Raw genomic sequence first — 20506 nt, 5'->3', positions numbered from 1 at the left:
GGAAAAATTGGGTGATGAAGATACTACTGAAACAGCTAAACGACAGTAACAAAATGTACAGATAAATGTACAGATAAAGGGATTCCCCTATCCTTCCCTTAGTATTTCCCAAAATTCTCTTTAATCTCTCCTGCACTTCCACTTTTGCGTGGTCATATTATTGTTTTATGAGTTTTGTAACTTCTCCCTCTTTCTCTTTTTCTTTGGTGAGTGGCCTAAATAGCTAGCTATCTTTTATTAGTTTATTTTATTAGTTTATTATTAATAAAGCTTTATAAAATATATATAGCTATTGGATATTAATTTTAAAATCCACAATATCTATTTGACTAGCTTGTACATTTTTATGGGAAGTAAACACTCTTAATTATCAGTTTCTTTCTATGACACATGAAATCCTATTAATTCCATGAATTCAACATAGACTATGGAAATCTACTTGCTTTTTAAAAATATGTTCATGAATTCATATCAATACCATAGCTATGAAATTTCTGTTTTAAAGTATTATGTTAACTTATTGGAAATGGAAATATATTTCATTATCTCATCTGTTTTAACTATGTTTTACTTTTGTAAATGAAAGTTAACTTTTTATAAACAATGATTTCCTTCTGATTTTAAAATTCTCTTTTGAAATAATAAAAACAGGTTTACATGGGAGTAGTCTGTGACATGAAAATTAAAGGTGTTGACTTAGAAAATAAATTATAGTCTAAGAAAGTGAATAATTGACTCTGTGAATAATGTCAAAAATAGATATTTTTTCTTCAACAATGGCTTTTGATCCAAAAATTAAGAGATCCTGATAAGAAAGAGAAGTCATCTCCTAAAGATTAGGGAAGAGCATGTTTGACTAGAAATTCAGCTTATTAAGAGAGCTCTGGATTAAAATTGAAGTGGAGGAAAGAAAAAAGAGGCCCAGATAAAATTAAAACTGGAGAATGATTGTTCCATAGGAAAAAAATACACGATAAAAGGTTGAAATAATTCTCTGAAAAGAATCTGAAAGCAAGCATTTAATAAGAATAATAAACATCAAGTTTTCTACTGAGTACAATGCTTCAGTTTTATGAAAATTATCTGAATCAGTAGTCTTTCAAATTATAAATCTGTTCAATTAATGAATAATAATAAAGTAACTTTTATATCAATTTAAGGCTAGTGAATCAATGATTCTCTGAAGAGAAAAAAAAGCAAGTGATAAGGTTTCTGTGTCTATAAATTATGGTTTCAATGTCCATAAATCAATATAGAGACTATAGTTAAAGGGGGTATGATTTCTTTGTATATTTTGTGGATGCCTTTTGCTTCCTTGGAAGGTGCTACTTTGGATACTTTGACAGACATCGGAACTTACTGCTTTCAATTTGTGTCAAGTTTTATATCAAGTAATGGAATTTCTACGTTAAAGAGCAAGAATAACAGAAGCTTTTTTTTTATATAATTCTGTATTGATTTCTGGAATGATTAGACAAAAAAAAAGAGATTACCATCAATGTATTTTTAGTGGACCTATCTTTCCAAAGCCCTTTTAATATTGACTACTCCCATTTCATATTACTTCTGACTTTTCGTTGATGGGAAAGTGAAATCTCAGAGCTTCTTCATTTGAATTTCATTAATTTTTAATAATTTTAAGAAGCAATTCTTAAAGTTGGTTGATAGTTTGAAATTTTTGTTTTGAAAACTGTTCATAAACTTTGACAATGGCTATCTAGATGGAATGGTGTTGTTTGCAAAATACATAAATTATCCTCACATTAGGTAAATAGTACAAAAACTTTTATCTTTCTTTACTAGTTGTAGAATCTGAAGGTCAGAGTTTGACTGTCTTACCCCAAGTCTGAGCTAATGAAATTCATTGCTAACTTTTATACAAGGAATGTGACCCTGGAGAAAGTACTTGACATTTTCCTGCCACAGTTTTGTCACTTGTAAAAGAGGGACCTCCCAGGGTTGTTTTGAGGTTTGAATGAAATTATATGTGCAAAAATATACATATTTTACACATATAATTTACTATTTATATATACACATATAATTTACACATGATATAATATAATACTACAAAGATATATATCTTTGTAAACCTTAAATTGATATAACAGGTTACTTTATTATTATTATCTATTCCTTAATAATGTTGAATATGAAACATTGAACTTCTAGAACTTTTAAATTTATCGTACATTATTCTGTCACGTCACACAAAAATTAACAATTTTCCCCAATATGTTCACTCTTCCTTAAAGAGAAGATTACAAATTGTTGCCTTCCATGAGCTTACAGTCTAAAGGGAGTGATGATAGGACATCTGGCATAGACTTAACTTGTTTGGCACAAAAAAAAAGTGAAGATTTCATCAGTTGTTAGTGCTCACCCCTTATCACTTTTTGGGAGGACTAGGGTCAAACAAATTCTTCCAAAAGTCCTAGTGCAGTTTTAATCTGCACCAAAATTTAGGAAACAACCTGTTTAACCTGTATTTATTTCTTTGAACATCTATACTTTCCACTCCCAGATTGTTAGCACTTAGAAGCCAAGGGCATACTTAACTCTCTGTTGTTGTTGAAAACCTAGCACAAAGCCATACATATTGTAAATGCTTGACAAATGTCCATTGATCATTAGTTAAGTGAATAGAAAAATTTAAAAAGCTAGTTTTAGAAACATACAACAATTTAAAAATCAAATTAACAGATAATAAAGTATAATTTAAGTTGTATTATTTTTTTCAATTATACACATGACCTTATACATTTTCCCTTTATTACTTTAAAAATAATAATTATTAAAGGAAAAAATTTTCATAATATAGTTTACTTTTCCTAAGTAAGCAAAGTTTCAGGAAAAAATATTTTAAGTGTCTTATTGCTTAATTTGCAGGTAATTCTCAAGGAAGTCTTTCCCTAATCTACATTTTAATCAGTCAATTTAGAATATGAGTAATTCATAAAAATAACATACATATTACATACAAGTACATCCTGTACTAATGACTGTATATACAAGAAAAAATTTTAATAGGCCATAATCTGTTTTAAAGTAATTTAAATATTATTTATTTAACATTCATTTCTTTTTCAATTGAGTTCCAAATTCTCTCCTTCCCTCACATCCCTTTCCAATACACTGATAAGGTAGGTAAAATTAATACATTATACATCTGAAATCATGCAAAATGTGTTCATATTAGCAATATTGTTTTAGAAAAGCAAAAATATAAAGGAAGCAAGAATTTATACTTCAATTTATACTTAAGAGTTCATTGTTTCTCTCTCTGAAAGTGAAGAGCACATTTTAATAAAGACTCTCTTGAAATTGCCAGTCCATGCTCTCAAAGAGCTTAACTTCTAATGGGGGATACATAAGAAATAATAATACAAGGGGAAGAGTAATTTTAAAAAGAGATTCAGTTAAAGTATTATGAGAAATTTGAGAAATGAAACATCACTTTCTCCAAAGTAAGTAGATAAAAGTAAGCAGAGTAACCGTTCATAAGGACTCACTTGAGTTGAAATGTGAAGGAGGGAAGAAGCTTAAAAATATTTCATTCCAAGCATAAATATTAATTGTAAAGAAATAAGATAAAAGAAACCAAGAATGGGATATAGAGACAAATCCATTTGGGAGTAATGTAAAGATTATATATACTTATATATAGGGCCCTGTATTAAGTTTTGGGGGTATAAATAAAATTTCAATCAAGATAGTTCCTAAACTCAGAGAATCTTGCATTGTTAGGAAAAGACCAATATGTGAAGAATTTTAATGGAGGCTTTTTCCAGGGCAAGATCTGGCAACTGGCTCACTTCTAGAACCCAGGAGTGAAGTTCAAAGATCTAGTAGGAGGAAGATAAAGATGATGATAGAAGATGTAATGCAGGATTGCAGCAAAAGCTTTTGCTTTTGCAAACCAACTGTAGCAGCCCTGTCAGTTGGAAAGGTTTAGAATGTTGAACCAGCCAGGGTGCTGGGCTCAGGGAAAAACCATTGGGCCCTGAGGCTATAAATATCCCTAGAGTACCAACTGAAGGGCCTTTTGCTTTGGGGGCATTTTGGACCTTGCCTGATTTCCTTGGACCTCTCCCTGACCTCTCCATTCATGTCCTACTATTTCCCTAGATTTCCCCATTGGGCCCTGGGAGGAAGTGTGGTTTGGTGGGTAGACATTGTGGTTTTAGATTCTATAGGCAGGAAGGACAATCTAAATAAGCCAACCCCTTGTCTAGTGATCTGATAAATCCTTTACCTCAGGGCAGTGAAACCATCCCTGACTGACTACCAAAGAGCTTTTGATGAATCATTGTGCTGAATACTAGGGCAAAGGCTGAAGAGGGAAGGAATAATTTTACTTTTATTTCTTGAGGACAAACCTAGGCATCCATCTTGGGCAGGAAGTAGCCAGCCAAGACTTCCTATAGACTTCAATTTCACTGGCAGGAAGGAGCCTTTGTCTCCTCCCTCAAGTGACCTTATAAATTAACAACAAAACTCTTCAGCCAGACACATATTACTTCTGGCTGACTCAATTCTTCTTTTATCTTAGAAATAGCCTCCCTGCCTGAAGGACCCAGTCTATTTCCTCCCAGTACCCTTTGTCTCTAGCATCTGTGATTAGCCTGTTTGAGCAGCCCTTCCTATATTTCCCATTCATCCCTTACCTTCCTATATATTCCCCTATTTACTCCATCATCATATCCCCTTTACCTTTCCTTAAAATATCTTACTAACTTTTCTATAACAAAGAACAGAAGCATGACAAAGAAAAGTAGAGGATGAAAGGCATGAAATTACAAATCAAATAATCAATAATATTTAATGAATGCCTAATGATTGTAAGAAACTATGTTAGAAAAATAGAAATGAAATATTCCTGCTCTCTAGGAGTTTATATTCTGTTAAGGATCAGATATCTTTTTGAAGGGACTATATCTCCTCATGGAGGAATGATGATATGTAAAGATCTACTCATAGACAGCTCCTTGTATTTTGGGAGAGCATATCCTGGATTTGGATTCTTTACACATTAAGTCTCAGTTATCAGAGAGGAGTGGATTGGTTCAAGCAATTATGATTGAGAAGCTACTCTGTTGTATAAGGCTTACAAAAAAAGTTTTCTCCAGGAATCCCTTTTTTAAAACATCCAAAGCATCTCAGGAACAAGCTTTTTTAAATTAAATACTATTTAATAAAATCTGGACTACCCCAACATAATATAGATAATATATAAATATAAATGAGCAAAAAGACCTTTTTTTCTAGTGTACTGAATAGTCTGCAGAACTGATTTAATAAATTACCAGTAGGTAGAATTTCCAAGAGACAAGAAGGTAGAAGTATGCTAGGCTTGAGGACAGGAAGTTCTGAGTTCAAATTCTGTTTCAGACACTTTCCAAATCCTGAGAAAATCACATAATTTCTTTATATTTTTGTGTCCTGATCTATAAAATGGGAATAATAATAAAAACCAAATTTCAGGGATTATTGTGAGATTAATATGAAATAATTTATGTAAAAATGTATATAAACTTTAAACAACATATAGATATAGATGTTATATATGCATTTTTGGGATATAATTGTTTGTGGATGACATTAATGTATATATATGTATATATACATTATATATATTTGATTATACACACACACATATTCCTATTAGGCCAAGAAAATCAACATAATATCAAAGCCCTGAGTAAAGAATTGATAATCTCCCACCCAAGATGGATCCACATAGCCCAGCTTACTGCATAGAATTGGTGGGATTTCCTGAATCTAGAAGTTATTCACCTCTCTTCTTTCAGAATTCTGAGTCATGATGTTCTATTCCTTCAGAGAGATCGTGTGTTTAGGAGAAAGCGCAGCAATACAGGAATCAGAAAAAATTCTCTTAAGTCTCCTGTAGGCTCTTTATAGATGTTTGTTGAGTTGAATTAAATTCAATTGAACTGAAATCTTTTGTAGTACTGAATGAAAATGTACTCTCATAGGAGGATAAGGATCTGTTAGGCAGTGAAAGGTTCTGGGGTAAGTCTATGGTGTATTCTCAATTTGTTCAGGAAATCACTGTTGTACATCTGAGGATGTCATTCCATATATCATAATTTGCTGAAGCAGAACAGTTTACAATTGCAGTAGCCACATCCCATGTTGACATTAGAGTGTATTATCTCACTGAGTTAAAAAAAATACTTACTTCAGTTTCTCTTTGGTAATTCTTTCCTTTAAAATTTTTGTGATAGAGGCGAGTGTCATGTCTTATCATCATGTCGTCTTGTATTTTTTGGATGTATTTATCTTACATATATATCAAGGACTTAAAAATACTTCAGAAACATTAATAAATACATTTTTTAGAAAATGTCTGCTATATTTCTTAGTAGATTGTCTTTCTTTAATAAAAAATCTATATTTAGACTACTAAAGGACTAGCTTGTGTCTTCTGACTTTATTCAAAATGTTTATTGATTTAGTAAATAATGTTGACTAATTGAGAATATTTATTAAATCCTACCTACTAATGTGTGGAGTACTCAAAAAGATAAATCTTCACATAAAATATATATACATAATAGCTCTAATCATTACTACTAAGAAAATTGAATAGAGTTGGGGTTAGAGGGAGGGAATATTTCATTCTTTATACAAGCCCAATGATTCAACCCAATCTCAAAGCCTTATTTTCCCCATACTAATAAAAAAGAACATTAGACAGGATCAAGAACTACCTGAACAAGTGTGTAACCTATTCGATGCTATTCATATTCAACTGATATGACAATGGAAGTTTCAGGGGAAAAATAATATTATTTCCCACTCAATTCTGTAATGAATAAACACGTGAGTCTAGCTTGAAAAGATTCAATTTCAGTTTGGCATTGATTTAAATCCTGAATTCATGACAGACATCAAGATTAGACTGTTCCTCAGGACATTTGAGCTCTCATTTTAAATTATTTATGACATTTTTGTGAGAACTGAGAAGCCTGACAGTGTCCTTTTCAAGCTAGTATAGAGCCATTCTTACTTTATTATAAGATATCTACCTCTATAATTTTTATACTTCAGAAATAAACCTTTCAATGAAAATAAATTTAAGGGTCATGTGTCTATCACTAAGCTAAATCCTGGAAATACAAAGAACAGAAAAAAAAATGTTCTCCAGGAGCTTATAATCTAAAAGAGGACACTATGTCCACAGATATATTCAAGACACATACAAAATAGATGCCTTTAGAGGAACTGACACAAGAATCTAGTGAAAGTAGGGAAGAACTCTGGAGAAAGAAATGTACCTGAACTAAATCTAGAAGGAAGCCGAACTTAGATATGGAGTTAAGAAAGAAGGAAGAACATTCTAGCGATGGAGGAATGCCAGTACAGGAGGTAGAGTACTCTATCAAAGTGATGGCAAGTATTCCAGTACATTGACTAGAGTATTTATGGACAGCAGTAGTGTTTCAAAAGCCTTGAAAATTAGAGAGGAGTTGTTATGAAGAGTTTGAGATGCAAACAGAAAGTACATATATTTTTTCAAAGTGGCAATAGGGTGCCCCTGGAATTTATTGAGTGGGGGATTATTATGATCAGATGTCTACTTTAAGACAGAAAATGACTGGCAGCTACAAGGAAGATCAATTATATAGTGAGGTGGAACTTAAAACCATGAAACCATAGTCATTCAGGCGAGGGATGAAGAGGATGGAACCAGGTTGGTAGCTGCCTCAATGCGGGGAAGGCGACATGCCTGAGGATTTCATAGGAAACAGAAGGATGATATTTGGCAACTAGGTATTTAATGGAATGAATGGAAGTGAGGAATCAAAAGATGATATCAAGGTTTAAGTTCTATGCTGTTGCTAAAGAAAGAATGACCTTTTCAGAGAAAGAAATATTTTGTAATCAGATTTTGGGGAAGAGCTGATGAAGATGATAGGACATTTTGAGATTTGTTTGTATTGTTCCTGTTCTTGTTTTGTTGTTGTTGTTGTTGTTGTTGTTGTTGGTTTTTAATGTGGGAAAGAAAAATAGAATGCATTTGTAAGAGGCAGTAATAGAACTAGAACTAATCAATAGGGAATAAAAATAATTGAAAAAGGAGGAGAGACAATCTTCTGGCAAAGATGGCAATGGAGGAGATCAAGGGGTACATCTAAATTTATGTTTCTTAGAGTTTAACAAAAGTGAGGGGATATAGAACTTGTGGTCAATTTAGGATTTTAGGACAATATCTGTAGAAGATAAACACTATTCCTCCATGTTTTAAATATGATACCCGTAATCTTCTATATTTCCTAGAATAATAGCTATTATTATATTTTATATAATATATTATTATATTATAACCAGATTGGAAGAAACTTCAATAAGTATATAGTCCAACCCATACCTGAAAAAGAGTTCCCTCTATCATTCTAAGCAAGTGGATACCCAACCTCTATTTGAAGACCTTTGAGATGCATGCAACTGCTAGATTTTGAGATAGAGGATTACAGTTTAGATTAGCTCTAATTTCTAGATATTATAACATATCACATTAGCTCTAATTATTTTGGAGAGGTTTCCTCCCTTCTATTAAATCTAAAGCTCTAATTAGTTTGGCCTTCTTGGTTCCAAGAAGATAAAGTTTAATCTTATTTCATGTGATATTACTTTAGATACTGGAACAAAACTGTTATGTTCCAGTCAAAGCTGTTACTAAATGGAATTCTCTGTCACCTTCTAATTTCAGAATCAATTTCTATCCTCTCTACCATTTTCTTATTCACTTTTTATCCTACTGACTGGCATTGGCTTCCAATCTCTAACTCTATGAAAAGTAATACAGAATCCCTTTTCCACCCTGTCCCTTAGACCTACTTCCCCCTTTACAGTATTAGGGCTTCCTTTTGCGCAGATATGTTTAAAAGATTGCTGGGCCTTTCTATCAGCTCTATAGCTTAAGGATCTCTAAACTTTTACTTCTATTCTTTAGTGTAATTATGCTAACTAAATGTACTGATTTACTGAATGAAAACATGAGCTTCATGAGAGCAAGAACTATCTTTCTTTGTCTATTTTAGTTCTTAACACAGTGTTTGGAATAGAGTTTTTTAATTAATGTTTTATCATTTATTAATTTGCCCCTTTCAACTCACTACCCCTCAAAGTATTCTCCTCCCAGCCTAATTGTCTCATATTTCTTCTACCAAATTTCATGTTTCTTAGACTTGGTATATTTCACCAATCTGGTTGTCCTCCTCTGGATATTGTATAACATTTATCTTAAAATATGGCACTTATAACCAAATACAACATTCCAGCGTGAAAGAGAGTCTTTTATTCCCTTTGTCTATTTTAAGTTAATCAGTCAGGAACTTGAAATACCCCTACTTAACACCTAGTAAGTCACTACCAAAGAGTTCACACTTAAGTAGTCATTAACACTTAGTCCTAAAAGACCACAAGCACTGCCCACCCTGAGCAGGGCTAGGCAAATTGAGAGACTTTGACTGGTTCCTGAGATGTGATAGAACAGCCCACAGTGAAAGGATCGAGAAACCAGAGAGACAGGAAGTGACCCAGAGAAAACTGCTTTCAAAAAGCCAGCCAAGGGCATTCTGATTCATTTTCTGCTGCTTTGGTGGCTCTTCCTGAGGAAGAACTTCTATGTTGTAGATTAATTCTGCACTGGTAAGACTTTTGCTGAAGAGACTACCCGGACTCCTTATTCAAAATCCGAACCTGAGGGAGCCTTTGTCAGAGGTGAGCTGGATTTCTTTGGATCAGCAATTATAGGGTATTTAACTAGACAATATTTTCTACCTCCTTCCTACATTTCCCTCTTTACTATCTCTACCCTGCTGTAATAAATGTACTAACATAATCATAGCTTAATTTTTATAAATGGCAGCCACAATAATTCTTTTTAACTCACAAATTTAGTCAAACCATTTTTAACCCTTACAATAGTTTTGGTCTAATTAGGGCAGGTTAGTACTGGACTAATATTTTTCCCTCAGAAATGTTATAATAAAAGTTTTCTAAGAAGACACTTCAAATCAATTTTATTTTCTCCTGAAAATTACCATCATTGTCATATAATAACAGATCTTTAACAAAATAAAAACAAAGAAAAAACTGACATCTGTCTTAAAGAAGATGAGAACCCCTGTGGCTTAAAGTGGGTAGTGTGCGTCTTACCTTTTTTATTTCCTTATAAGTTTTATTGAATTGAAAATAATCAATTTCCCTTGTGGCTATTTGAAATTTTAGATAACAAAAAACAAATATGGAATAATGTGAAAACTTCCAAGATTATAAATCTCTTAATAGAATTATCATAACCTCAAACCATAGTAGGATGTGACTTGTTCACATTTTCCTATTAATGCATAATTTGGTCTTTCAGAAGCCATCACTGGAAGAAACTGAATGCATAAAATGACTACTTTTTCATCTTTAGAAAAATTGTGAAGACTGTTAACCTAAATGTTAATTTTCTAACATGGGACTATATTTCAAATGATTTTAAATCAAAGAAGGAAAGGACAAATTGGGGAGGATCCCAGATGCCAGGTCTATACTGTTCATCAGTAGAGAATGACATTGCTATTTAGAAGATTGGGGGGGAATTGGATCCACTAAGTTTTTCACTAACTACCAAAAATGTATTTTCTTTCATGACAATTACCTTTTATCCCCTCTATAAGAGATTTTGAAAGTATTCTTTATAAGAAAAGTATCTGATGGTTCTATCACTCTTGGTAACTGATTAATTAACTCATCACATAATCTCAGAGATGAAAGGGATATCAGAAATCATACTGAAAGACAATGTATACCTAGATAGTATTTCCTGCTTCATCCCTTCTAAGAGTCATCTATCATTATCCCGAATATCTTTAGTGATGAGAATGTCACTACCTTGACAGACAGTTCCACTTTGGTGTAGATCTGTCTGTTAATGGGTTTTAAGATTTTTATTTTCATAAGTAAAACATTCTGGGGGCAGCTGGGTGGCTCAGTGGATTGAGAACCAGACCTAGAGACAGGAGGTCCTGGGTTCAAATCCAGCCTCAGACACTTCTTAGCTGTGTGACCCTGGGCAAGTCACTTGACCCCCAATGCCTAGCCCTTACCAGTCTTCTGCCTTGGAGCCAATACACAGTATTGACTCCAAGATGGAAGGTAAGGGTTTAAAAATATAAAAATAAGTGAAACATTCTTACAGCTTTCATCTATTACTCTCAGTTCTGTTCTATTGAGCTAAGACCATTTTCTCTTCCATCTCACAATTCCTCAAAATATTTCAAGATGGCTATTACATTCTCTCCAATTCATTTCTTCTCCAGAATTAGCACCAGTTGCTTCAACTGATTTATTTCTTGATGTGTGCTTGAAGTTGATCCTTTGAAAAGAACAACCATAAATAGTCCATGCAAACTTAAACTCTTTAATTCTAATTCCAAGTTCATTGTTCTTTCTTTTTTTCTACTACGGTAGTCACAGAAATAGAGATTAGCCCTGTAATTTGATTGGTGTCAGAAACTCCTGGATGAAGAGAATAATGCAGTGACTCAATTATCTCCTAAAACAAGCCAAACAAAACAAAACCAACCTCATATTTTTGTAAGTTCAATGTATTTTTCTCATAATATTATTAATCTCTCCTTTGATTTGTAGGATTTCTTTTTGGTACTTAAAAGACGAGTTGTTTTTCTTTTTATATTTTAATTTCATATCTAGCTTGTTGGCCTGCCCTTTGTTTCTTTTATTGATGGACGCATTTAGAGTTAAATGTTTTTCCATAAATAGTGTTAGAAAATAGCCTACTCCTCATTTTTGTATGTTGTCTCATTGTTCTCATTAACTTTGAAGAAATTTATTATTATTTTTATGATTTATTCTTTAACTTACTCTTTCTTTAGAATTGTTACTTAATTTTCAATTGTTAAAAATCTGTTCTTCAAAGATCCTTCACTTAGTATAATTTTTATTTCATTATAGTAAGAAAAAAAGTGTTATTTAGCTTTACTTCCTTATTGCATTTGTTTTTTTAAAATTTGTATGTTGTATTGCACAGTCAATTTTTGTGACAGTCCCATCTATAGCTGAGAAATAAGTGTGTTACTTTCAATATTCTCCAAGGGAATATTATATCTAATTCCTCTAAAATTACATACACATATATCAATGCTTCCTTACGTGAGATTTCTCCCATTCTTCCTCTCCCTTTCCTCCTTTATTAGTGCATCTCTCTTTCTCATCCCTCTATTAATCTTTTGAGATCATTTTAACAGCAGAATCATACCCAAATTACAAGTTCATCAAAGAGGGAAACAGTGACCATGAAAACTGGTAATGTGAAGCCCAGTTGTCTCAGGGTGACTCACCCTGGAATTTACCAAGATGAAGCTGACCAAAAATGGGTGACTTTTATGAACTACATGAATTACTTCTTGAAGACTCTGTTTTGGAAAATAGGTTCAATTCATATTGGCTGTGATGGTCCAAGTTCCACTGGCATGAATAAAGCACCCAAATGTCTCACCCTCGACTCGGATGGTGTAAAATACAACAGATAAAGTGGGGGTCAGTGGGATGTCATGTATTTTGGAACTGGATTTGGAATAACAACACTTGTGATCCAGACTGTGCAGCCGGAAGAATAAATCTACAATGATGGTTTTAGGTGAAATTGTGTGCCATTATTTAAAACAAAACAAAGAATTACATGCCATTTTCTCAAAATTATCTTTAAATATTTTCACTAAATAAAGGCTCACTCCCTCTAGTAGCCCTAGTTATATGCATCATCTTCCCAAATAGGAGTATAAACACACTAGCTATTTTATCACTTAATATTTCTCATTCATCTTTGCATCCTTTTCTTGAGTTTTGTGAGTGAATGTCACCTTTTCTATTCGCTCTGGTTTTTTCATTTAAAATGCTTGAAAGTCCTCTCATTAAATGTCCTGGGCTAGAAAATAACTCATTGTGACATTTCTTTTGTTTTCTTAGTCAGTTCTCAGTTTGTTGCACTTTCTAGGTCATTGTGGATAAGAAGAAAGAGTAGTTAAGTTGGAAGTTAGAGAAAGAAGTATTAAATAATTTTTTCTGACTGCTTATAATATCTAGAAAAAAATGAAATGAAGCTGAAGAAATATCTAATTGGACAATTTCAGCTAAAGTATATGCTCTTATCAATGTCTCTGAAATAGATGAAATAGCTTAACTTGAATTTTCCATATGAAATTCATGTCCAGCAATTTTTTTTTTGTCTATGAGTATATTTGGTGAGTATATAAGTAGCCCATTTCATTTTTTCCAGTCCTCCAATCACCTGTTCCCACTTCTTGGTTACAATTCCTGCTTATGAAATCCTGCTCATATTGGCTTGTGTATCATTTTTCATCTAACCTCTGAATGGATAGTCTGTTTAATAGTTGCCATATATATTAATATCCCTTAAAACAAGATTCCTTAACCCTTTTGTGTCATGAATCTGTTTGACAGTTTTATGAAACCTTGTATCTCTTCTTAGATTAACATTTTTAAATTCATAGAAGAAAATACATAGAATTACAGAGGAGACCTGTTATATTGAAATATAGTTATCAAAACAACAAATTCCATGATGTCTTATTTAAAAGCTTTTGCATATAAATAGGTAGAAGTTATAGATAACTTCCAGACATTTTGGAACTGTTACTCTTTATATCAACCCACTGTTATGTTCAATAACAGAAGTTAAATCCATATAAGTAGAAATAAATAAATGTGACCAAAAAATTAATTTTTTTAAGTCTGGTAAATGCTTTCACCCAGCTAAAGAAATTTTCTTCCTATTAATTGATGATATTTCCTTGAAGATGCAGCCATACTTCTGTGACCAGAGACTATGATTGACCTTGTTGATGCAACAACCAGAAAACTTCCCCCTTTGGCTGGTTTATTCGTATGCTCTCTCATTTGCTTAAAAATATCTTTTGTAGGGAAATCTCACTTGGATCCTCTTTTTTCAATGTTATCATATTTAATTTTTTTCCTCTACATATGAGAGTACACTAAAAATGTTGCAGATATGAAATAATTATATTCTCACAATACTCCCTTATATTTTTTGTATTATTTGGTATTCTTTAAAGTTATTTTTCACTATAGTATTTCAGATTTTACAAATAAATCAAATTATATTGAACCTAAAAGAGATGAGTGCTCTAGGGTGAACAAAAATCATGCCTGGAATGACTTGAGCAATAAAAACATCACTACAGGTTGTTAGGACTCAGTCAAGACCTTTCATATTAAACAGATCCCTGATTGGTAAGCAACTGATATTCATCTTCAATCTGAACAAAGCTGTTATGGGATTTTAAAGTATATTTTAATGTCATTTTTAAAGAACAATTGAATTTGACATTAGTTAATAATTATATTAAAAATAAAATTTAATAAAATAAATTAATTAATGGAGGTTTTGTTTAGAAAAGCCTTTTTTTAAATATATGGTGGACTGGAGCCCCCCTTTTTTTAAAGTTTATTTATTTATTTATTTAAGAATATTTTTCCATAGTTACATGATTCATGTTCTTTCCCTCCTCTCCTTTCACCCCCTTCCCATAACCAACAAGCAATTCCACTGGGTTTTACATGTGTCATTGATCCAGACCTATTTCCATACTATTACTATTTGCACTAGGGTGATTGCTTAGAGTCTATATTCCCAATCATTTCCCCTTCAACCCAGGAGATCAAATCAAGTAGTTGTTTTTCTTCTGCATTTCTGCTCGAACAGTTCTTTCTCTGGATGCAGATAGCCTTCTTTCTCAAAGATCCCTCAGAATTGTCCTAGATTATTGCTTTGTTGCTAGTAGAGAAGTCCTTTATAGTGGATTGTACCCTACTGTATCAGTCTCTGTGTACTCCTGGCTCTGCTCTTTTCACTCTGCATCAGTTCCTGGAGGTCATTAAAAAAGTCTTTTTGCTGCTTGAACGCATGGGTTGGGGTGGACATGATTGAGGGTGTGGACTCGAAACTACCACACCAATGCAACTACCAACAATTTGGAAACTGATCTTGATCAAGGACACATGACAAAACCAGTGGAAATGTGCATAGGCCGTGGGTGGGGGCAGTGCGGGGGGGTGAAGGGGAAAGGTGGAGCATAAATCATGTAACCATGTTAAAAATGAATATTAATAAATGTTTAAAAAAATAAAAAAAAACTCTTTTTGATTTAGGTTTCCTTTTCTCATCACATTCATTTCCCTTTTAGCCCATTTGGAACTCTAAAATCTGTAGGCAGACAGACTGGTGGCCTGTGATATGATTTGCATTTTAGTAGGAGAGAAATGTAATGTTTTTGAACCATTCATTCAACTACATCCCATATTAAAATGGTTTAAGTGCTGGACTAGGTTTTAGGAAGAGCAAAGTAGGAATCCTACTCCAGACATCCTACCTGTGACTTCCATGGCAAATTATTTCACCTTTCAGCCTCAGTTTCCTAAGATAAAAATAGTGGAATTGGATTTGATGACCTTTAAGATTTATGGGAAATTGTTCCTTCCACTTTCCTATAAAGATCAGAGTTGATCTGGTTGAGTTTCTTAGAAGCAGAGTCTAATTTCTCCAATATCTGACTGATAAGAGATGTTATTGAATAGACAGTCTGGGTAATGTTGCTAAGTTTGTTGTTCAGATTTTGCCTTTCCTTCAGTATGCAAATCTAATATACTGAATTTCTCTTTTTGCCATGAAAATTTTCATTATGTGTGAATTTAGATGTTTTCTTTTCAGTTTCTCTTATTAAGAAGCAAAATGGCATAGCAAATAGAGAACTTGGCTTAGAGTATATTAAATCTGAATTCAAATTTTCCCTCTGACACATAATAGCCATATGACTAGACAATGTGAAAACCTTTCGGTGGGCCAAGTAGCTGAGATTATAAATTATAGAATGCTTGCCAGTTTTCATTGGTAGAAGGTGTTTACTGACCAGAAGTTCCTTATACTAATGAGATTGTATATATAAAATATATATGTACACATATACTAAAAATATATATGTACACATATATTAATATATATACTAAATATATAAATATACAAAAAATTCATGAAATTAAAGCATTACTTTTTATCTCAAAACTATGAGATTTTATAGAAAACTTAGATAATACAAAATAATGGAAGAAATTTTGACATTAGAATCATGGATAAAGATACAGAAGAGATTTTAGAGAACATCTAATCCACACTCTTTATTTTTTCTATGAGGAAACCGAGGTTTACAGAGACTAAATGACTTGCCCAATATCACACAGTCATATCTGGGATTTAAATCTTAGTGCTTTGAATGCAAAACCATTATTCAGACTATCATACCTGGCCTTGTATTCAGATTATTCTAGGAGCACAGTGCCCGAGTCCTAAAATTATCTTCCTTTAAATGCTTAGAGATTTTGACATATATTTTCCATATTTGTATTAGAATCTCTAGTGGCCTTGCCCAAGTTCATATCATTTGCCTTTAAAATAGAAGATCTGAGAGATGACTAATATGATTGCTCTTTTTCATTCAGATGTTGAACATCTAGAAATTATGGCCAGAATTATATAAGAAGTATTCAGCACATAAAAATTTGGGAATTTTATCATATACAAGAAATTTTGTCCTTACATGAAGACTTTTTGCATAGATGCATATTATCAACTAAAAATGACCTTGCCAGGTGCTAACTGGTCATTGAATTGAATGTTGCAAGTTGAATATGATTGGGAAGGTGCTTTTGAAGATTCTTACACTTTTTCAACTGTTACCATATAATAGAAATTTAACATAATGAAGTAATGATTTTTTCTCCAATGTGTCTTCCTCGTATTTATTTTTTTTTACTATTTTGGCTGTCATTCTCTTGATTCTGCATCACTCTATATATCTCTTATTGTGAAAGAAGAAGTTAGGAAATTAATTTGTCAGCCAATATACACAGAAAAGTATCTTTTGCTTCTTTATGCAGCTGGACAGCTTGGTATAATGACAAGAACATTGAACTTCATGCCAGTAGAACTGGATTGAAATTCTGGTTGGTCATTTATTAGATCCATTATCTTGGACAAATTATTTAAATTCCCTGTGCCTCAGTAGCATCATCTGAAAATGAGGAAATCTGAAAAAAAACTATGAGTAAAATCATATCTACAACAACCTCACAAGACTGATGATGTAAGATTGAAATGAGATAATAGACAAAGTGATTTGTAAACATTAAAGTGTCACATCAATATGACTTGACTTCACATTGGCATCATCCTTTTTCTGAAGCTATTTTTTTCTATTAGATCATCCAAACATGAGTAATATATATATATATGCATATATATAAAATTCAAATTAAATCTTATATTGAATTGCTTTCATAACATGCATTTTAGAGTTTTAATTTTGAACAGAGATTGATGCTTATGCAGCATTCCTTCTTCCATTTTTAATTTACCCCTTCTCTTGAGAAAATATATTAGAAGAAGAATAGACTCTTATGTTTCAACTAAAATTCTGGGAAAGAAAATAAGGGCTTATTTTTTATTGTTCAATCTATTTAGTAAATTGGGCCTCATTTTGATGCTTTTTGAAAACTTATTATCTGGAATATAACCTTTTTTCCTTTCCTTTAGAATTAAGTGCCTATAGTGACAGGTATTAGATGAGTGATTTCTCTGATATAACCCACAGATAACAAAACTCCCTTTGCCACTGAAGGTGATCATCTTCACTCTTAGAAAGTTGCCTAAAGTTTAAGTGAATTACCAAGGGTTTCATAGTCAGTATTTGTTAAAGAGTGCTTTTCTTCAAGAGGTTGAGATCAGTCCTTCATCCACCATACCACATTGCCTCAAAAATATATAGTCTAGGGAGCAGCTTGGTAGCTCAGTGGATTGAGAGCCAGGCCTAGAGACGGGAGGTCCTAGGTTCAAATCCAGCCTCACACACTTCCCAGCTGTGTGACCCTGGGCAAGTCACTTGACCCCCATTGCCTACCCTTACCACTCTTCCACCTAACACAGAAGTTAAGGGTTTAAAAAAAAAGATATTTATGGGCTTTTTACAATGATATGTTATTCAGTAAAATCATAGAGAAACGGTAAAGATAAAGAATCACATAACAGAATAGATAGTAATTAGATTAATACAGATAAACTTAAAAAATTTCAATCTTAAAGAAACCAGCAAATGCATTAATATAAGCAAATGATCAGTTACAAGCAGTGTAGTCAAAAATCCTTTTTATCAATCCCAATAGGCTTGTTTACTGTATTGAGGGGAAAAGCTGAAAATAATTAGCAAGCAATAAACTTTCAGATCTCTTTTTAAGGTTATTTTCTCTCTGCCAGTATTTTCATCCATTCAGATTTCATTTGGGAGAGCTCTGAATTTCATCATAGCGAGGGCAAATTATGCACAGAGCATAGTGTGCAAGACCCTCATAATGGGCATTGGTAAACCAAAAAACCAAAGGGATGTGAGGAGATGAATTTCTCCCCTGAATAAAGCTCTCAACTGCAAGGTATTCAATCAGCACAAAAACCCTCTGGAAAAGAATTAAGCAGATCCAAACTGCAGTTTGTCAGTTTACCAACTAAAACTGTTGTTTCAGAGTTTCAAACATGCTTTGAAATAGCATTATTAAAAAAAAACACTGAATGGAAGTTTGTTTACAGATTAAACACAAAAAGGAAAAATCTTGCTGGAGAACAATAAGGTATTTGCATATGGAGAACTGGCCAAAAGATAGAAACAAAATCCCCAAAACTTCTTCAAATCTACTGATTTGGTCTCTCTGCCCTGTGAAGATTAAAATTAATATGCAAAATACTAAATATTATATTTATGAATATTTTATTAACAACAAACTAACGGAGACCTAACTAAAATGTTTCTAACCAGCCCACTCCCAGGAACAAAAGAGAAAGATGGAGGAGTTACAGTCAAATATAAAACAATAACATGACCACACAAACGTGGAGCCAAAGGAGAGATTAAAGAGAATTTTGGGAAAACTAGGGGATTTATGGAGGATGAAGTCCAAGGTTCAAAACTTCCATTTATACATACCTCCCTTTGATCCTTTGGGAGACCAGTCTCCCCAATGGATCATAAAAACATAATCAACATATAAATTGCAATAATTTGTGTATAAAAGGGAAAAAAAGAACAAAATCAATGATTGCTACATTAACAAAAAGCCAATTTGGGGACAGTCCCCTTTGGCATAAAAGTATACATTCAAAACAAATGCTTTCAACCCCCCAAAGTTCAAATTCACATCCCAAAGTTCAATTCTGTATCTTCTTGATGCAGTGTGTGGTCTCTGCAGGCATCTTCATGGTGTCTTCTCCAAACAGGATCGTTGTCTGGATTCTGGGAGTAGAAAATTTCTTATCCTAAAATTTCTTAAATTCAAATCAAAGTTCACAACAATAACAAAGTCCCTCCTGAGGAAAATAATAACAAACAGGGATCACTCAGGGATACATGGCTGAGTTATAAGGTATATGAATCAATTGCAAAAGAAATCAAAAACATAAACAAAAATCCACATAAAAGAGAAAAAATAACTTGTGGATGAAATACAAAATATTAAAGTCTTATGTGTAAAAAAATCTTAAGTAAAGGAAAAATAAAAATATAGCAGGTCCTTGAATCAGGGCCCAATTAAAATGATTTAAGTATTTATGCGCTTACCCAATCAGTAGCCAGGACTATAGAAAGTTTGCCACACTTATAAAAGACAGAAAAAAGGGACTAGATTAAAGGAGCCAGAATGGTAGCCAGGATGAAGTGATTGGATAGAATGTGGTTCAGAGGAAGTCCTATGTCTTAACATATGTTAAGTGCCACAACCTCGAACCCCAAACAAGTTCAAGTCCTCTTGTCTTGGCTCAAAATTATATCCATCCCTCAATCAAAACTGGGATTGATTGGTCTCTTTGACCTTGTGCTGGATTTGCGCTAGGTAGGTTGGCTTTGTTCTTCTTTAGCACTGTGTAGTGGCTCTTTTTATATTTTCTTCTTCTGGAATCAGGCATAATCATTAAGTAAAGTCCCATAATATTTAAACAATCAATGGAATTCTACAGTTTAAAGCCTTTTGGGTATGCATTAATATTAGAAGAAATGAATTTTAAACTGATATTACTGTAAAATAAAAAAACATTAATATTGTTTATATGTACTTCAAAGTACTCAAATACTATATTGCAAATGCAAGGAAAAAACAATAAGAAAAATGTTTTAAAAATCAAAAATATATAACTTAGAATCAGTGACAACACTGTGTCAGCCAAGGGGAGGTAGAATACAAAAATTCCTCATCAAAAAATGAGATCAATTTCCTCTTTAAACTTGGCCATGATCTACTGTATATATAAAGTTTTGGTAGGAACTTTTATTTGGTTCTCTACCTTTAACACAATGTTCTTTATTATATATATATATATATATATATATATATA

The sequence above is a fragment of the Gracilinanus agilis genome, chromosome 6, assembly GCF_016433145.1.
Source record: "Gracilinanus agilis isolate LMUSP501 chromosome 6, AgileGrace, whole genome shotgun sequence".
In the NCBI taxonomy this organism is placed as follows: domain Eukaryota; kingdom Metazoa; phylum Chordata; class Mammalia; order Didelphimorphia; family Didelphidae; genus Gracilinanus; species Gracilinanus agilis.
Note: the sequence above shows the minus strand (reverse complement) of the source record.